The following is an 11,488-nucleotide window of genomic DNA, read 5'->3' as shown; positions in this document are numbered from 1 at the left end:
ATCTCTAATGAGATTTTAGCAGCTTGCACCCCATAGATTCCCAGTTTCTCTATTACAGAGAGGGGCATGAGGTTTATCCCTGAACCAAGGTCACACAAGGCCTTAAAGATCATGGTGCCTATGGTACAGGGTATTATGAACTTTCCAGGATCCTGTCTCTTCTGAGGCAATGTCAGTTGATCCAGATCACTTAGTTCATTGATGAACAAGCGAGGTTCAACTTCCCAAGTATCAATGCCAAATAATTTGGCATTCAGCTTCATGATTGCACCAAGAAACTTGGCAGTTTGCTCTTCAGTAACATCCTCATTCTCTTCAGAAGAGGAATACTCATCAGAGCTCATGAAGGGCATAAGGAGGTTCAATGGAATCTCTATGGTCTCTAGATGAGCCTCAGAGTCCTTTGATTCCTCAGAGGGAAGCTCCTTATTGATCACTGGACGTCCCAGGAGGTCTTCCTCCTTGGGATTCACGTCCTCTCCTTCCCTTACAGGTTTGGCCATGGTGCTTATGTCAATGGCCTTGCACTCTCCTTTTGGGTTCTCTTCTGTATTACTTGGGAGAGTACTAGGAGGGATTTCAGTGATCCTTTTACTCAGCTGGCCCACTTGTGCTTTCAGATTTCTAATGGAAGACCTTGTTTCATTCATGAAACTTACAGTGGCCTTAGATAGATCAGAGACTAGATTTGCTAAATTAGAAGTATTTTGTTCAGAGTTCTCTGTCTGTTGCTGAGTTGATGATGGAAAAGGCTTGCTGTTGCTAAACCTTTTTCTTCCACCATTATTAAAGCCTTGTTGGGGCTTTTCATCCTTCCATGAGAAATTTGGATGATTTCTCCATGTTGAGTTATAGGTGTTTCCATAAGGTTCACCTAAGTAATTTACCTCTGCTATTGCAGGGTTCTCAGGATCATAAGCTTTTTCTTCAGAAGATGCCTCTTGAGTACTGTTGGATGCAGCTTGCATTCCATGCAGACTCTGAGAGATCATATTGACTTGCTGAGTCAATATTTTATTCTGAGCCAATATGGCATTCAGAGTATCAACCTCAAGAACTCCCTTCTTCATAGGCGTCCCATTACTCACAAGATTCCTTTCAGAAGTGTACATGAACTGGTTATTAGCAACCATGTCAATGAGTTCTTGAGCTTCTGCAGGCGTTTTCTTTAGGTGAATGAATCCACCTGCAGAAGTGTTCAGTGACATCTTTGATAGCTCAGATAAACCATCATAGAATATATCCAGGATGGTCCATTCTGAAAGCATGTCAGAAGGACACTTTTTGGTCAACTGTTTGTATCTTTCCCAAGCTTCATAGAGGGATTCACCTTCTTTCTGTCTGAAGGTTTGAACATCAGCTCTAAGCTTGCTCAGCTTTTGAGGAGGAAAGTACTTGGCTAAGAAAGCCGTGACCAACTTATCCGAAGAGTTCAGGCTGTCTTTGGGTTGAGAATCCAACCATAATCTAGCTCTGTCTCTTACAGCAAAAGGGAAAAGCATGAGCCTGTAGACTTCAGGATCTACTCCATTAGTCTTAACAGTATCACATATCTGCAAGAATTCAGTTAAGAACTGAAAAGGATCTTCAGATGGAAGTCCATAAAACTTGCAGTTCTGCTGCATCAGAGAAACTAATTGAGGTTTCAGCTCAAAGTTGTTTGCTCCAATGGCAGGAATGGAGATGCTTCTTCCATGTAAATTGGAATTAGGTGCAGTAAAGTCACCAAGCATCTTCCTTTCATTATTATTATTTTCGGCTTCCATCTCCTCTTCCTGTTCGAAAATTTCTGAAAGGTTTTCTCTGGATTGTTGTAATTTAGCTTCTCTTAATTTTCTCTTCAGAGTTCTTTCAGGTTCTGGATCTGCTTCCACAAGAATGTTCTTATCCTTGCTCCTGCTCATATGACAAAAAAGAAGGCACAGAAAAATGATAATAATAATAGAGATCCTTTATACCACAGTATAGGGATCCCTGTATAAGTAGAAGAAGAGGAGGAGACAAAGAATGTAATATAATGGAAGAAACACAACTGTGAGGATGGCAGAGATGTGAAATAAGATGTTAGGATATGAATGAATAAATAGAATAATATGGGGGAGGGATAATTTTCGAAAATTATTTTGAAAAAGAGTTAGTGATTTTCGAAAAATGGTTTTTGAAAATTGTTAGTATTTTTTCGAAAAATTTTTAAAATTAAAAATAAAAATAAGAATAATTAGTTAATTAAAAAGAAATTTTTGAAAAAGAGGGAAGATATTTTCGAAAATTAGAGAGAGAGAGTTAGTTAGGTAGTTTTGAAAAAGTTAAGAAACAAACAAAAAGTTAGTTAGTTAGTTGAAACAAATTTTGAAAAGATAAAAAGTTAGGAGGTTAGGAAAGATATTTTGAAAAGATATTTTTGAAAAAGATAAGATGAGAAGATATTTTGAAAAGATATGATAGAAATTAGTTTTTGAAAAAAGATTTGATTTTTAAGATCACAATTAATGACTTGATTCACAAGAAATCACAAGATATGATTCTAGAACTCAAAGTTTGAATCTTTCTTAACAAGCAAGTAACAAACTTCAAATTTTTGAATCAAAACATTAATTGATTATGTTATTTTCGAAAATTTGGTATAAAAATAAGAAAAATATTTTTGAAAAATATTTTTGGAATTTTCGAAAATAACTAAGAATTTTGAAAAAGATTTGATTTTTGAAAAAGATAAGATTTTCAATTTGAAAATTTGATTTGACTCATAAGAAACAACTTGATTTTAAAAATTTTTGAAAAAGTCAATCCAAATTTTCGAATTTGATGAGAGAAAAAGGGAAAGATTATTTTTTTTTGATTTTTTGAAATTTTTATGAAAAACATGAAAATTATGCAATGCATGAAATTTTTAGATCAAAACAATGAATGCATGCAAGAATGCTATGAATGTCAAGATGAACATCATAGACACAATTTTGAAAAATTTTTAATGCAAAGAAAACATGCAAGACACCAAACTTAGAATTCTTTAATGCTTACGCACTAAGAATTCAAGAATGCATATGATAAACATGAAAAGACACAAAACAAAAAATTGTGATGTCCAGGCTCGAACAATCCCTGGCAACGTGAGCAACTTGGTATGCGTAATCGTGATTACACTTTAATTATGTAAAATTCATGGTTCTTTCTTTCCCTGGCAATGGCGCCAAGAACATGGTGCCAATACCATGGTTCACAACTTCGATACAACTAACCAGCAAGTGCACTGGGTCGTCCAAGTAATACCTTACGTGAGTAAGGGTCGAATCCCACGGAGATTGTTGGTATGAAGCAAGCTATGGTCACCTTGTAAATCTCAGTCAGGCAGATTATAAAGTGATAATGGTGTTTTCGAATATTATATAATAAAATAGGGATAGAGATACTTATGTAATTCATTGGTAGGAATTTCAGATAAGCGAATGGAGGTGCTTTCGTTCCTCTGAACCTCTGCTTTCCTGCTATCTTCATCCAATCAGTCTTACTCCTTTCCATGGCTGGCTTTATGTAATGCATCACCATTGTCAATGGCTACTTTCGGTCTTCTCTCGGGAAAATGATCCAAATGCCCTGTCACGACACGGCTAATCGTCTGGAGGCATCACCCTTGTTAATGGTTACATCCTATCCTCTCAGTGAAAATGGTCAACGCACCCTGTCACGGCACGGCTATTCATCTGTCGGTTCTCGATCATACTGGAATAGGATTTACTATCCTTTTGCGTCTGTCACTAACACCCTGCAATCGCGAGTTAGGAGCTCGTCACAGTCATTCAATCATTGAATCCTACTCGGAATACCACAGACAAGGTTTAGACCTTCCGGATTCTCTTGAATGCCGCCATCATTCTAGCTTACGCCACGAAGATTCTGGTTGGGAGATCTAAGAGATATTCATTCTAGCTTATTTCATGTAGAACAGAAGTGTTTGTCAGGCACGCGTTCATAAAGGAGAAGGATGATGAGCGTCACACATAATCATCATCTTCATCACGTTCTTGGGTGTGAATGGACATCTTAGAAGCAAAATAAGATTAATTGAATAGAAAACAGTAGTACTTTGCATTAATCTTTGAGGAACAGCAGAGCTCCACACCTTAATCTATGGATTGTAGAAACTCTACCGTATGAAAATATATAAGTGAATAGAGGGTAAGCATGGCCGAGTGGCCAGCCTCCCATGGAGGTCTAGAGATCTAAAAATGATCAAAAGATGCCTAATACAATAGTAAAAGGTCCTATTTATAATAAACTAGCTACTAGGGTTTACATGAGTAAGTAATTGATGTATAAATCCACTTCCTGGGCCCACTTGGTGTGTGTTTGGGCTGAGCCTGAGTGTTGCACGTGTAGAGGTCCTTCTTGGAGTTGAACGCCAGCTTTTGTGCCAGTTTGGGCGTTCAACTCTGGTTTTGGCTCCTTTTCTGGCGCTGGACGCCAGATTTGGGTAGAAAGCTGGCGTTGAACGCCTGTTTACGTCGTCTATTCTTGGCCAAAGTATGGACTATTATATATTTCTGGAAAGCCCTGGATGTCTACTTTCCAACGCAATTAGAAGCGCGCCATTTCAAGTTTTGTAGCTCCAGAAAATCCACTTTGAGTGCAGGGAGGTCAGAATCCAACAGCATCAGCAGTCCTTCTTCAACCTCTGAATCAGATTTTTGCTCAAGTCCCTCAATTTCAGCCAGAAAATACCTGAAATCACAGAAAAACACACAAACTCATAGTAAAGTCCAGAAATGTGAATTTAACATAAAAACTAATGAAAACATCCCTAAAAGTAACTAGATCCTACTAAAAACATACTAAAAACAATGTCAAAAAGCGTATAAATTATCCGCTCATCACAACACCAAACTTAAATTGTTGCTTGTCCCCAAGCAACTGAAAATCAAATAGGATAAAAAGAAGAGAATATACTATAAATTCCAAACTATCAATGAAACATAGCTCCAATCAAATGAGCGGGACTTATAGCTTTTTGCCTCTTGAATAGTTTTGGCATCTCACTTTATCCATTGAGGTTCAGAATGATTGGCATCTATAGGAACTCAGATTTCAGATAGTGTTATTGATTCTCCTAGTTCAGTATGATGATTCTTGAACACAGCTATTTTATGAGTCTTGGCCGTGGCCCTAAGTACTTTGTTTTCCAGTATTACCACCGGATACATAAATGCCACAGACACATAATTGGGTGAACCTTTTCAGATTGTGACTCAGCTTTGCTAAAGTCCCCAATTAGAGGTGTCCAGGGTTCTTAAGCACACTCTTTTTTTTTTTTTGCTTTGGAGCTTGACTTTAACCGCTCAGTCTCAAGTTTTCACTTGACACCTACACGCCACAAGCACATGGTTAGGGACAGCTTGGTTTAGCTGCTTAGACCAGGATTTTATTCCTTTAGGCCCTCCTATCCACTGATGCTCAAAGCCTTGGGATCCTTTTTATTTACCCTTGCCTTTTGGTTTTAAGGGTTATTGGCTTTTTGCTCTTGCCTCTTGGTTTTAAGAGCTTTTGGCTTTTTCTGCTTGCTTTTCTTATATTATTTTTTTTCGCCTATTTTTTTTTCTGCAAGCTTTGTTCTTTGCTGCTTTTTCTTGCTTCAAGAATCATTTTTATGATTTTTCAGATTATCAAATAACATGTTTCCTAGTCATCATTCTTTCAAGAGCCAACATATTTAACATTCTTAAACAACAACTTCAAAAGACATATGCACTGTTCAAGCATACATTCAGAAAACAAGAAGCATTGTCACCACATCAATATAATTAAGCTAAGTTCAAGGATAAATTCGAAACTCATGTACTTCTTGTTCTTTTGAATTAAAACATTTTTCATTTAAGAGAGGTGATAGATTCATAGGACATTCATATCTTTAAGACAAAGTTACTAACTACTAATGATCATGTAATGAAGACACAAACATAGCTAAGCACATAACATAGAAAACAAAAAACAGAAGAAAGAAGAACAAGGAATGAATCCACCTTAGTGATGGTGGCGTTTCCTTCTTGAGGAACCAATGATGTTCTTGAGCTCTTCTATGTCTCTTCCTTGTCTTTGTTGCTCCTCCCTCATTGCTTTTTGATCTTCCCTTATTTCATGAAGCATGATGGAGTGCTCTTGATGTTCCACCCTTAGTTGTCCCATATTGGAACTCAATTCTCCTAGGGAGGTGTTGATTTGCTCCCAATAATTTTGTGGAGGAAAGTGCATTTGAGGCATCTCAGGGATCTCATGGTAATGAGCTTCATACGCCTCTTGAGCTCCATGACTGGGATCTCTTGCTTGCTCCATCTTTTTCTTAGTGATGGGCTTGTCCTCTTTAATGAGGATATCTCCCTCTATGTCAATTCCAGCTGAATTGCATAGGTGGCAAATGAGGTGAGAAAAGGCTAACCTTGCCATGGTGGAGGACTTGTCAGCCACCTTGTAGAGTTCTTGAGGTATAATCTCATGAACTTCCACCTCTTCTCCAATCATGATGCTATGGATCATGATGGCCCGGTCTATAGTAACTTCAGACCGGTTGCTAGTGGGAATGATTGAGCATTGAATGAACTCCAACCATCCTCTAGCTATAGGCTTGAGGTCCAATCTTCTTAGTTGAACCGGCTTGCCTTTGGAGTCAACCTTCCGTTGAGCTCCTTCTACACATATGTCCATAAGGACTTGGTCCAACCTTTGATCAAAGTTGACTCTCCTTGTATAGGGGCGTGCGTTCTCTTCCATGTTTGGCAAGTTGAACGCCAACCTCACATTTTCCGGACTAAAATCTAAGTATTTCCCCCAAACCATTGTAACATAGTTCTTTGGATCCGGGTTCTTACTTTGATCATGGTTCTTGGTGATCCATGCATTAGCATAGAACTCTTGAACCATTAGGATGCCGACTTGTTGGATGAGTTTTGTTAGAACTTCCCAACCTCTTCTTTGAATTTCATGTCGGATCTCCGGATACTCATTTCTTTAGAGTTTGAAAGGGACCTCAGGGATCACCTTCTTCTTGGCCACAACATCATAGAAGTGGTCTTGATGGGCTTTGGAGATGAACCTTTCCATCTTCCATGACTCGGATGTGGAAGCTTTTGTCTTCCCTTTCCCTCTTCTAGAGGATTCTCCGGTCTTAGATGCCATCAATGGTAATGGAAAAACAAAAAAAAGCTATGCTTTTACCACACCAAACTTAGAATTTTGCTCGCCCTCGAGCAATAAAAGAAAGAATAGATGAAGAAGAAGAAGAAATGGAGGAGAGGGAGAGGGTGATGTGGTTCGGCCAAGAAGGGTGTAGAGGGGTGTGTTGTGTGAATTTGATGAAGAATGGAGGGCTTTATATAGGGAAGGGAGGGGGGAAAGGTTTCGGCCATATGGGTGGGTTTGGGTGGGAAATTGGTTTTGAATTTTGAGGGTAGGTGGAGTTTATGAGGTAGGTTTATGGGGAAGAGTGGATGGATGTGAGTGGTGAAGAGGTGATGGGGAAGAGAGTGTGAGGTGATTGGTGAAGGGTTTTTTGGGGAAGAGTGTTTATGGGGTTGTGTGAAAGAGAGTGGTGAGAAGAAGTGAGTGGAGGTAGGTGGGGATCCTGTGGGGTCCACAGATCCTAAGTGGATCCTGTGGGGTCCACAGATCCTGAGGTGTTCAAGGATTTACATCCCTGCACCCATTAGGCATGTAAAAATGCCTTTGCACCCAACTCTGGGCGTTCAACGCCCATTTGCGTGCCATTTCTGGCGTTGAACGCCAGAACCATGCCTGTTCTGGTGTTCAGCGCCCAGAAGCTGCCCATTTTGGGCGTTCAGCGCTAGAACCATGCTCTGTTCTGGCGCTGAACGCCAGACAGATGCTCCTCCAGGGTGTGATTTTTCTTCTGCTGTTTTTGATTCCGTTTTCAATTTTTATATTTATTTTGTGACTCCATATGATCATGAACCTACAAAGACATATAACTAAGAAAAATATAGTTAGATAAATAAAAATTGGGTTGCCTCCCAACAAGCGCTTCTTTAATGTCAATAGCTTGACAGTGGGCTCTCATGGAGCCTCACAGATGTGCAGAGCTTTGTTGAGACCCTCCAACACCTAGAGTTTGGATATGGGAGTTCAACACCAAACTTAGAGTTTGGTTGTGGCCTCCCAACACCAAACTTAGAGTTTGACTGTGGGGGCTCTGGTTGACTCTGCTTTGAGAGAAGCTTTATCTGCTTCCTCTCTATGGTTGTAGAGGGAGATCCTTGAGTTTTAAACACAAGGGAGTCCTCATTCCATTGAAGGACTATTTCACCTCTGTGAACATCAATCACAGCTCTTGCTGTGGCCAGGAAAGGTCTTCCTAGGATGATGGATTCATCCTCTTCCTTTCCAGTATCCAGGACTATGAAATCAGCAGGGATGTAAAGGCCTTCAACCTTTACTAACACGTCCTCTACTTGTCCATAAGCCTGTTTTCTTGAACTGTCTGCCATCTCTAATGAGATTTTAGCAGCTTGCACCCCATAGATTCCCAGTTTCTCTATTACAGAGAGGGGCATGAGGTTTATCCCTGAACCAAGGTCACACAGGGCCTTAAAGATCATGGTGCCTATGGTACAGGGTATTATGAACTTTCCAGGATCCTGTCTCTTCTGAGGCAATGTCAGTTGATCCAGATCACTTAGTTCATTGATGAACAAGCGAGGTTCAACTTCCCAAGTATCAATGCCAAATAATTTGGCATTCAGCTTCATGATTGCACCAAGAAACTTGGCAGTTTGCTCTTCAGTAACATCCTCATTCTCTTCAGAAGAGGAATACTCATCAGAGCTCATGAAGGGCATAAGGAGGTTCAATGGAATCTCTATGGTCTCTAGATGAGCCTCAGAGTCCTTTGATTCCTCAGAGGGAAGCTCCTTATTGATCACTGGACGTCCCAGGAGGTCTTCCTCCTTGGGATTCACGTCCTCTCCTTCCCTTACAGGTTTGGCCATGGTGCTTATGTCAATGGCCTTGCACTCTCCTTTTGGGTTCTCTTCTGTATTACTTGGGAGAGTACTAGGAGGGATTTCAGTGATCCTTTTACTCAGCTGGCCCACTTGTGCTTTCAGATTTCTAATGGAAGACCTTGTTTCATTCATGAAACTTACAGTGGCCTTAGATAGATCAGAGACTAGATTTGCTAAATTAGAAGTATTTTGTTCAGAGTTCTCTGTCTGTTGCTGAGTTGATGATGGAAAAGGCTTGCTGTTGCTAAACCTTTTTCTTCCACCATTATTAAAGCCTTGTTGGGGCTTTTGATCCTTCCATGAGAAATTTGGATGATTTCTCCATGTTGAGTTATAGGTGTTTCCATAAGGTTCACCTAAGTAATTTACCTCTGCTATTGCAGGGTTCTCAGGATCATAAGCTTTTTCTTCAGAAGATGCCTCTTGAGTACTGTTGGATGCAGCTTGCATTCCATGCAGACTCTGAGAGATCATATTGACTTGCTGAGTCAATATTTTATTCTGAGCCAATATGGCATTCAGAGTATCAACCTCAAGAACTCCCTTCTTCATAGGCGTCCCATTACTCACAAGATTCCTTTCAGAAGTGTACATGAACTGGTTATTAGCAACCATGTCAATGAGTTCTTGAGCTTCTGCAGGCGTTTTCTTTAGGTGAATGGATCCACCTGCAGAAGTGTTCAGTGACATCTTTGATAGCTCAGATAAACCATCATAGAATATATCCAGGATGGTCCATTCTGAAAGCATGTCAGAAGGACACTTTTTGGTCAACTGTTTGTATCTTTCCCAAGCTTCATAGAGGGATTCACCTTCTTTCTGTCTGAAGGTTTGAACATCAGCTCTAAGCTTGCTCAGCTTTTGAGGAGGAAAGTACTTGGCTAAGAAAGTCGTGACCAACTTATCCCAAGAGTTCAGGCTGTCTTTGGGTTGAGAATCCAACCATAATCTAGCTCTGTCTCTTACAGCAAAAGGGAAAAGCATGAGCCTGTAGACTTCAGGATCTACTCCATTAGTCTTAACAGTATCACATATCTGCAAGAATTCAGTTAAGAACTGAAAAGGATCTTCAGATGGAAGTCCATAAAACTTGCAGTTCTGCTGCATCAGAGAAACTAATTGAGGTTTCAGCTCAAAGTTGTTTGCTCCAATGGCAGGAATGGAGATGCTTCTTCCATGTAAATTGGAATTAGGTGCAGTAAAGTCACCAAGCATCTTCCTTTCATTATTATTATTTTCGGCTGCCATCTCCTCTTCCTATTCGAAAATTTCTGAAAGGTTTTCTCTGGATTGTTGTAATTTAGCTTCTCTTAATTTTCTCTTCAGAGTTCTTTCAGGTTCTGGATCTGCTTCCACAAGAATGTTCTTATCCTTGCTCCTGCTCATATGACAAAAAAGAAGGCACAGAAAAATGATAATAATAATAGAGATCCTTTATACCACAGTATAGGGATCCCTGTATAAGTAGAAGAAGAGGAGGAGACAAAGAATGTAATATAATGGAAGAAACACAACTGTGAGGATGGCAGAGATGTGAAATGAGATGTTAGGATATGAATGAATAAATAGAATAAGATGGGGGAGGGATAATTTTCGAAAATTATTTTGAAAAAGAGTTAGTGATTTTCGAAAAATGGTTTTTGAAAATTGTTAGTATTTTTTCGAAAAATTTTTAAAATTAAAAATAAAAATAAGAATAATTAGTTAATTAAAAAGAAATTTTTGAAAAAGAGGGAAGATATTTTCGAAAATTAGAGAGAGAGAGTTAGTTAGGTAGTTTTGAAAAAGTTAAGAAACAAACAAAAAGTTAGTTAGTTAGTTGAAACAAATTTTGAAAAGATAAAAAGTTAGGAGGTTAGGAAAGATATTTTTGAAAAAGATAAGATGAGAAGATATTTTTGAAAAGATATGATAGAAATTAGTTTTTGAAAAAAGATTTGATTTTTAAGATCACAATTAATGACTTGATTCACAAGAAATCACAAGATATGATTCTAGAACTCAAAGTTTGAATCTTTCTTAACAAGCAAGAAACAAACTTCAAATTTTTGAATCAAAACATTAATTGATTATGTTATTTTCGAAAATTTGGTATCAAAAATAAGAAAAATATTTTTGAAAAATATTTTTGGAATTTTCGAAAATAACTAAGAATTTTGAAAAAGATTTGATTTTTGAAAAAGATAAGATTTTCAATTTGAAAATTTGATTTGACTCATAAGAAACAACGTGATTTTAAAAATTTTTGAAAAAGTCAATCCAAATTTTCGAATTTGATGAGAGAAAAAGGGAAAGATATTTTTTTTGATTTTTTGAAATTTTTATGAAAAACATGAAAATTATGCAATGCATGAAATTTTTAGATCAAAACAATGAATGCATGCAAGAATGCTATGAATGTCAAGATGAACATCATAGACACAATTTTGAAAAATTTTTAATGCAAAGAAAACATGCAAGACACCAAACTTAGAATTCTTTAA

The 11,488-nt window shown here is 38.3% G+C and overlaps 2 non-coding genes across 2 annotated transcripts; both read left to right on the top strand.

Annotated features, from left to right (window-relative positions):
• The first annotated feature begins 1,262 nt into the window (after window positions 1-1,262).
• Window positions 1,263-1,370, top strand: LOC148556244 (small nucleolar RNA R71). The gene has a single exon (XR_015887324.1). It is a non-coding gene; the product is annotated as a small nucleolar RNA R71 (small nucleolar RNA).
• Window positions 1,371-9,749: 8,379 nt separating this feature from the next.
• On the top strand, window positions 9,750-9,857 carry LOC148556243 (small nucleolar RNA R71). Its single transcript, XR_015887323.1, has one exon. It is a non-coding gene; the product is annotated as a small nucleolar RNA R71 (small nucleolar RNA).
• Window positions 9,858-11,488: the final 1,631 nt, after the last annotated feature.

This window comes from Arachis ipaensis, chromosome B6, assembly GCF_059453495.1.
Source record: "Arachis ipaensis isolate K30076 ecotype BB chromosome B6, ASM5945349v1, whole genome shotgun sequence".
Classification (NCBI taxonomy): domain Eukaryota; kingdom Viridiplantae; phylum Streptophyta; class Magnoliopsida; order Fabales; family Fabaceae; genus Arachis; species Arachis ipaensis.
The sequence above is the reverse complement of the archived record's forward strand: the minus strand, read 5'-3'. Positions and strand labels throughout refer to the sequence as shown.